Raw genomic sequence first — 7,489 nt, forward strand, 5'->3', positions numbered from 1 at the left:
GCCCAGCCGCTCCGCGGCATGTGGGATCCTCCCATACCGGGGAGCGAACCCGGTTCCCCTGCATCGGCAGGCGGACGCGCAACCACTGCGCCACCAGGGAAGCCCTGAAAAGTTGTTCTTAATATATCTTAAATACAATGGGTAAAAAGTGAAGTAACTAGTCTTGTGTAAGTTCATCTTTGATACACACACTATGTATCTTTCATACACAAGTTCATCTTTCATACACACACTATGAGTGTGTGTATATATAGAAAAAGTCTAGAAAAATATATTCCAAATGTTATCAGTGGTTATCTTTGGTGTAAAGATTTGGATGGTATTAATCTTTTTGTTTTTGTTTTTGCTTTTCTGTATATTCTCATTTTCCTCTGATAGCCATATATTTTAAAATTTGTTTAATTTCTTAAAAGAAGAAAAATTTTTTAAAAGGCAGCTCCATGAATCAAGACAGAAGAAACGCATAGGCTCAGCTTCCTGGGCCTCAGCTATGTGACCATGAGCAAGGAGCCTCCCCTCTCTGTGTGTCTGTCCCCTCCCCTTTGGAAAAGGGTGACTAGTCCCCTGCCCGGCTCACCTTCCAAGGTGCCCAGAGACAGTGGATGAGGAAAGGCTTTGAAATCCACAGTTGACAGTCAGGTGATGGTGGTTTTATTCCCCCCAGTGACATCTAGAAGACTCCCCAAGGAGATGCTCAGAGAAGCAAAAGAAAGCTGGCCTCCACCGCGGGGCAACCAGTTTTAGTGGAAAGAGCCCTGGGCGGAGCTGGGGCGCCAAGTTCTCACCCCCCTCGGACACTGGCTTCCTTCATTTCTGTGAAATGAGAGGGATGAACTTTGACAGTGGTTTCTAAACCACTCCTCTGGTTTTCTTAAATAACAGGATCCTTTTCTCAAATGAAACACAGATTTCCCCATTAAGCATCAGTAGCTCTATTCCTCAAAATCAGGCATTCTGTGCAAAAAGAATCAACTTGGAGTCTATTTCACATTATTTCAAATGGGAAAAACTATAAAGCATGACGTGTCAACTCAAGACTCCCCATTAATTTCCTAAAATGTAACTAACACATAGTAACACTTTCCCTGTACATGATAAACTATCGTGATAGGACGTCTAATGTTTAAAACATACCCTCTTCGGAATCCCCTGGTGGTCCAGTGGTTAAGACTGGGCACTTTCACTGCCATGGGCCCAGGTGTGATCCCTGGTCAGGGTAGTAAGATCCTGCATGCCACGCCAAAAAAAAAAAAAAAAAAAAATCTCCTCCTGACCACCAAATCATTATTAACAACCAGTAAGTGCGGTAGCACGAGCCTGGGCCGCTCTCTCGGATCTGGCACATTCCGAGATGTCCAGCCCCCTCTGACCCTCGCTCCCTTTGCAAACCGTCTACATGTGATTCTGACAGTCTTCCAATTACATCTAGAATTCACGAGACTTCCTGCACATCATTTCATTAAAAATGTTATGCTGAGTTTTAGGAAAGTAAATATGATGTTTTACGAGCTCAACACTGGCTGAAAAGGGAATGTGGAAACATGTACCTTCTAGGAAGTTTGGGTTTTATAAACTGAGAGGCATTAATACTAGGAGAACATCAATGCGGGAGCCATTCTGCAGGGCAGGCTCTATGAAAACCAGGGCACCCTGGAATTCCTCCAAGGGTGATGCTGAGTTGGGAAGGTGGGGATTGAAGCTGTATCTGCACTGTGCACCTCAAAATATGAGGTTGCTGACGGAGAGTGGGGGCTATTAAAGGGTTCCCTTTAGCGCTGCCATTGCAAAGGCATCCCCTTGGAGCAGCCGCAGCAGTAGTAATAACGATGCCACCTCAACAAATAATAAAACAGCTCACACTCAGTGAACTCTGACATGTGCCAGCTACTCTTCCAAGCACCCATCATAAATTAGCTCACTTGGGCTTCCCTGGTGGCGCAGTGGTTGAGAATCTGCCTGCTAATGCAGGGGACACGGGTTTGAGACCTGGTCTGGGAGGATCCCACGTGCCGCGGAGCAACCAGGCCCGTGAGCCACAACCACTGAGCCTGCGCGTCTGGAGCCTGTGCTCCGCAACAAGAGAGGCTGCGATAGTGAGAGGCCCGCGCACCGCGATGAAGAGTGGCCCCCGCTTGCCACAACTAGAGAAAGCCCTCGCACAGAAACGAAGACCCAGCACAGCAAAAATTAATTAATTAATTAATTAATAAACTCCTACCCCCAACACCTTCTTTAAATAAATAAATAAATAAATAAATAAATAAATAAATTAGCACATTTAATCCCAGGAACAACTCAATGAGCTAGGTACTGTTATCATCCCCATTTTACAGATGGGGAAACTGAGGCAAGGAGAGGTTAAGAACTTGCCTAGGGCAGAGCTGGGATTCGACGCCAGGCAGCAGAGTTTCAGAGTTCCTTCCCGCTCCAAACCACTACCCCTGGTCCCCAAAGTGGGGAGGCTCTGCAGAAAGAGGGGGCAGGGGACCCAAAGCCCCCCAACTTCACCTTGTCCTCGCCCCAGCCCTTGCCCTCAAAGCAGAAGCTGAGAAAGTGTTGAGGCCCTTAGAACCAGGCAGGGTCCGGTGGCACCAGGCCATGGGAGCCAAGGGGGACAGGCGGTGGCACCTTACCCACAGCTTCCAGTCATAGTAGTAGGCTCCCAGGAGCTTCACAATGTAGGGGTGGTCACAGGTGGCGAGGATCTCAATCTCCACGATGTAGTCCTCCAGCTCCTCCTCACTCTTGGTCTCAATTACTTTGGCAGCAGCCAAGGCACCTGTCTCCTTGTTCTTGGCCTGCAAAGTGAAGACACGGAAAGTCAGTAGCCATGGTCGGCAGGAAGCTGACCCCTGGAGGCCAGCTCTGAGAGGCCCATGTGAGTGGGAAACAGAGGCCAGATGTCCAGATGCGGATAAGAGGCTGAAGTAGGAGGTACACTGTTCTCAACAATGGCCAGTGCTTGCTCATTATGTCAGCTCAGGAGGGCATGCATGAGAAACAATGTTCTGTGGTTAATAATAAATTATTTTAAGTACAATACACCCATACTACAGGATAAATAAAAATACAAGAACAGCATAGATCTAGAAACAACATGGAAAGACTGTTTATTGTTCAGTAAAAGATCCAAGTCACTGAACAATAAAAGTGGTATGATGTTTTTTTATATAAAAAATGGAAAACTACTCTTTTATAAATGCTCACACATGAACATAAATGCATGGAAAACTCTGGAGAGATACTGCCTGACAGCAGGCTGGGGAGGAGCCTGAAATGGGGACAGATTCAAAGGACACTTTCACTCTCTCTGTACTGTTTTAAAACTTTAATAGAATGTTTCATGCATTTATTTGCATCATTTCACGTACATAAAAAGTAAAATGAGGGACTTCCCTGGTGACGCAGTGGTTAAGAATCTGCCTGCCAACGTAGGGGGATGGGTTTGAGCCCTGGCCCGGGAAGATCCCACATGCCGCGGAGCAACTAAGTCCAAGCACCACAACTACTGAAGCCCGCGTGCCTAGAGCCCGTGCTCCGCAACGAAGAGTAGCCCCCGCTCGCCACAACTAGAGAAAGCCTAGTTTCTCTTCGTGGCTGCAGCAACGAAGACCCAAGGCAGCCAAAAATAAATAAATAAAGTAAAATGAAAAGGGTTTTTAGTGCCCACCAGTTACAGTGGAAGAAGTTCCTAGATGCATTTCACCTGGTCGTAACAACAGTTTCTTATTTGATGAAAAAGAGAGAATTTCACACGTATGAGGATACATATAAATTTTTAAAAACGGAAAACAAGTGTTGGTGAGGATGTGGAAAAATTGGTACCTTTGTGCATGGCTAGCGGGCATGTAAAACGGTGCAGCCACTGTGGAAAAGAATTTGGCAGTTTCACAAAAGGTTAAACATAGAACTACCGTTAAGTTCCACTCAGGTATATCTGCAAAAGAACTGAAAGCAGGGATTTGAGCAGTATCTGTACACTAACGTTCAAAGCAGCGCTATTCACAAGAGCCAAAAGGTGGAAACAACCCAAGTGTCCATCAGCAGATGAATGAATAAACAAAATGGGGTACAGTCAGCCCTCCTGCATCCTTGGGTTCCACATCCTCAGATTCAACCAACTGCAGATCAAAAATATTCAGAAAAAAAAAATCAGAAAGTTCCAAAAAGCAAAGCTTGAATTTGCCACATACCTGGCAACTATTTATATAGCACTGACATAGACTTAGGTGTCATAAGTAATCTACAGATGACTTAAAGTATACAGGAGGATGTGCATAGCTTATATGCAAATACTATGCCATTTTATATAAGGGACTTGTGTATCCATGAATTTTGGTATCTGCGGGGGGTCCTGGAATCAATCCTCGTGGGATACCGAGGGAGGACTATATATACATCCAATGGAATATTATTCAGTTTTAAAAAGGAAGGAAATTCTGACACAAGCTACAACATGGATGAATCTGGAGGACATTATGCTAAGTGAAATAAGCCAGTCACAAAAGGACAAATATTGCATTATTCCACTTAAATGAGGTCCCTAGAGTAGTCAAATTCATAAAGACATAAAGTAGAATAGGGCTTCCCTGGTGGCGCAGTGGTTGAGAGTCCGCCTGCCGATGCAGGGGACACGGGTTCGTGCCCCGGTCTGGGAAGATCCCACATGCCGCGGAGCGGCTGGGCCCGTGAGCCATGGCCACTGAGCCTGCGCGTCCGGAGCCTGTGCTCTGCAGCGGGTGAGACCACAGCGGTGAGAGGCCCATGTAATGCAAAAAAAAAAAAAGGAAAGTAGAATAGAGGCTACCAGGGACTGGTTACCAGCAGGAATGGGGAGTTAGTGTTTAATGGGTACAGAGTTTCTGTTTGGGATGATGAGAAAGTTCTGGAAATGGAGAGTGGGGAAGGCTGCACAAACACTGTGAACATACATAATGCCACTGAATTGTACAGTTAGAATTCGCTAAAACAGTCAATTTTATGTTATGCATATTTCACCACAATTTTTAAAACTGAGAGGGAGCAAGAAGTAACCGTGTCATAGTGCAAAGCAATTTCACCCACGATGAGCTGGTGCCCAGGAAAAGGGTGCAGGGCCCACTGTTTCCCAGGTGATCCTGTGAGCCTCGGGGGCCGCTGCTGGGAGCACCCACCCACCATGCTGCTGTTGGTGGTGGGAGATGTCCCGGTGTTAAAAGAGAGCATGCTTTCCTACAACAAGGGCCTAAAAGCCAGCTGCTCGTCTGCAGCCTTTGAACAGCAGTCCGGTGTGGAAAGCACGGAAAAAATGAGCCGCCCTGGACTCCACCGTGGTGCCTTCCTGTGGACAGCACCACACACCACTCGCCTAACAGGACAACTCTGCCACCTGATCCGCTGGAGACGCCAATGGCTGAGTCGCTCCTGCATGCCCAAGTACCCCTGGGGATGACAACCTGCTTTCACATCAGCTCATGTGACACCCCATTCTACAGACTTAGAGAGGGGACGGCACTGGAACTAGGGAGGCAGCACCAAAAGGTGAATCTGGGTCCTCCAACTTCCAGGATTATGAGCACTTTCCACTATCACACAAGGTCCCCGTCATCTCCAGAACTCAGAAGCCTCTGAGACCAGATGCCGAGAGGCAAGAGCACCCCCAGGCCAGCCCTGCACAGGGCACACGCAATGCAGAGACACAGCGACCCTCCTCCTGGCCTCAAGGAGCTCAAGGGCCAGCTGGAGAGACCCACCCCTCTACTGCCTGTAGCGAGACAGTGAGCTTATGGGGGGTGAGGGGTGGAAACTGGGAGGGGGCGCCAAGCCCTGCTAGGGAACCTTCCGGAAGGGAGTGATGCCAATAGGCAATTTATACGCTCATTTGTAAATTTACTCCCAGTTTAGGTAAATGTTTCTGCTAAGTGAGCTGCAAAGTCCCCAGGTCCCAAGCAGTGACAATCATGGTTTCACAATTGTCAAGGACCCACTCTGCAAGGGACCCTGGTCCACACTTCAACCTGTGCTAACTCATTTATCTCCTCAACCACCCTACCATGTAGGTGCAATTATTATCTAATGTACAGATGAGGAGACTGAGGCAGGGTCCCAGCGACTTGGGTGACAGAGCTGACCTGGAACGCTGGCAGCCCTGCTCCCGGGTCTGCACTCTTGGCGGCCACAGTGTAGGGAACCTTCCATATCTGGCCCAGGAGCTCCGTTCGGGGAAGGGAATTTCATGCGGGGCCATTCCCCAGAGGTCAGTCCCTGTCCTAGAATTCATGCTGCTCACTCGGCCCTACCTGGGTGGGGTCCTCCCCCCTGAACTCAGTTTAGAAAGCTTGTTCAGAATGCCTTAGAAACGCGTTGATTTAGCATTTGGGCTCGCGCGCGCTCTCTCTCTCACGCTCACACACACACTCTTAACTGATGATGTGCCCACCTTTTCATTTCTTGTAAAGCTGATTTTCTTCTGTCCCACTAGAGGACCATCAAAGTATCCTTTCACATTGTACAGTATTCATGCCCCTCCTCCTCTCCAAATCCAGAGAGAAGTTAAGGCCCACTCTGCTCCTTTACAGAGAAGACAGGAGCGGGCTTAGTGGGTGGCCGGAGCTAGGGCCAGGTGACCAAGGCACCCACCCTGAACATGCCCTCCCAGCCCCCAGCCACAGCAGCACAGGGAGAGCTGAGTTCACCTTTCACTCCTGAGAGCCGGTGAAGGAGGCTGCAGCCACCTTTTCCTGGGTTTCCTTAAAAGGACTGTTTTCTCCTGAAGGTAGGCGAGACCCAGGCGGGGACCGTTTTCCAGGAGTGCACGAAACCTGTTATTGCCCTCCATCCTGAAAGGCAGCACTGACCATAGGGCCCAGCCTCTGGCAGGGTGCCAGCACCAACACTGAGGATCACCTGCTGCCTAGCACCTCACTCAGATTTCACAGAGACCCAGGGGCTGCGAGAAAGGGGTTGGTAGCAATCGTGGTACATAAAGTGACTTGGCCAAATTAAATTCTCTAAAAGTCCGGTTAAGGCAGTGTCAACTGAAAAGAAAAAAAAAAAAAGCACAACATGAGAGTTGTGGGCTAAGTTTTATTTGGGGCAAAACGAGGACTACAGCCCAGGAGACAGCATTTCAGAGAGCTCTGAGAAACTGCTCCAAAGAGGTAGGGAGGAAGGTCAGTATACATGTGATCTTGGTGAAGGAGGGCTACATGCAATCAAGCACATAGTTTTTGCAGGTTTCTGCCAGTCTCGTGAAGGTTACTGCTAGTCACAAGGAGCAGACGTCACCATGAAGGATCTTAGTGCTTTTCTAGATACGAGGAGATACAAGAATTGGGCTCATAAAATCGGCTCCTGAAAATATCTAACTATCTGAAGACCTGTTCTGCCAGTTTTTCCCAGTGCGCCTCATCTCTGCTCTCCACCCTGAACTCCTCGCAGGGGCTGGTGAAAGTCAGCAGCTGCAGCAGCTCATGATTTAATCCTTGTAGAGGTAGACGGCAAGTGCCAA

The 7,489-nt window shown here is 48.2% G+C and overlaps 1 protein-coding gene across 5 annotated transcripts in view; it reads right to left on the bottom strand.

The window, feature by feature from the left end:
* The window catches only part of STK10 (serine/threonine kinase 10), a 131,593-nt gene that overhangs the window by 97,062 nt on the left and 27,042 nt on the right, over nucleotides 1–7,489 (bottom strand). The window contains exon 1 of one of the 5 annotated variants that reach the window (XM_055079736.1): nucleotides 2,634–2,717. The exons of the other annotated variants lie outside the window; for them this stretch is intronic. The gene's annotated coding sequence lies outside the window, so the exon portion shown is untranslated. Of the gene's footprint in view, nucleotides 1–2,633; nucleotides 2,718–7,489 lie in introns of those variants that run through there. 5 annotated transcript variants of the gene reach the window in all.

Source organism: Physeter macrocephalus, chromosome 2 (assembly GCF_002837175.3).
Source record: "Physeter macrocephalus isolate SW-GA chromosome 2, ASM283717v5, whole genome shotgun sequence".
NCBI classification, from domain to species: domain Eukaryota; kingdom Metazoa; phylum Chordata; class Mammalia; order Artiodactyla; family Physeteridae; genus Physeter; species Physeter macrocephalus.